Genomic DNA, 1,321 nt, shown 5'->3' with positions numbered 1-1,321 from the left:
TAGAAATAGGTTAATTTTAGATGTAAGAGTTACTTAATATAAAGCCTAAGCTATTGGCTAAGCAGTCTTGTAATTAAAATAATTTTCTAGATTTATTGCAGGTCTGGGCATCTGTTAAATGAACAAGCAGCCTCTGTATATACCAGGATATAATAAAATTTGCAAGCTAACAAAAAAAAAAAAGAGTCATTTTATTGCTGTGTTCATTAGCAAAACAATAGTATTTGGTTTTCTGGTAAATTCATGGCCTGTCTAGTCTTAGGCTCTTGGCCATCTAAGGCATGTTGGGCATGGGTTCCATCTTATGAAGTGAGCCTTAAATCCAATCAGATAGTGTAAGTTACTCCCATACCATTTGCCTCTATTGCACCAGCATATCAAGTAAACGGATCACCATTGTAGATTGAGGGGTTAGTAGCTGTGTTGGTGTACCCTTCTCCTCTGGTAGCATGCACAGTACCTTCCTATACCATGGACTGTTCCATTGCTGTGATGTGACACCATAGCCATGGCAGCTCTTATAAAAGAAAGCCTTTAATTGGGGGCTAGTTTACAGTTTCAGCACTTTAGTCCATTATCACAGCAGGGGGCAGGGAAGCAGGCATAGTGCTGGAGCAGTAACTGAGAGCTACATCTTGATCCACAGGCTAAGAAAGAGAAGAAGAGAAGCACTGGGCTGGGGTGTGGGCTTGTAAAAAACCTCAGAGCCCACCCCCAATGACGTGTCATGGCCGCACCTCCTAATCCCTCCAATGCTTGCAAACAGTGCACTCTCTGACGACTAAGCTTTCAAAACTGGCCAGTGGGGGTTATTCTTATTCAACCCATCACAGTAGGGGTAAAGGCTCTAGTTAGGCACAGCGCAGAGTTCACAATTCTTCCATCTACAAGGTCACTTTGGCTGTATAAAACAATATAATCTAAGGTTTCTGAGAATCTGCATGCATCTTTTGGGATCATTTATTCTTCTTGATATACCAACACTGTAAAACTCATGCAGGTAAAGCATTTGTCTTATAAGCCTGATAATTTGAGTTTGGATCCTTGGAACTCCCATAAGGTAGGATTCAGGAGCATTTCCCATAAGCTCTGCTTCATTTCTTGCTAACTGGTTCTGGTCTTACATTCTGGCCCTGGCTTCCTTTAATAACAGACTGTAATTAGGATGTGGAAGTCAGATAAACTCTTCCGTCCCTGGTTGCTTTTGGTCGTGGTGTTTATTCCCACAATAGAAAGTGAATTTAGACACTCTAGAGTCTAGCTAACTTGGCACACAGAGTGGGGAACAAGAAGAGAGACTCTGTTCCAAACAAACTGAAGA

The sequence above is a fragment of the Microtus ochrogaster genome, chromosome 10 (assembly GCF_000317375.1).
Source record: "Microtus ochrogaster isolate Prairie Vole_2 chromosome 10, MicOch1.0, whole genome shotgun sequence".
NCBI lineage: Eukaryota > Metazoa > Chordata > Mammalia > Rodentia > Cricetidae > Microtus > Microtus ochrogaster.
The sequence above is the reverse complement of the archived record's forward strand: the minus strand, read 5'-3'. Positions refer to the sequence as shown.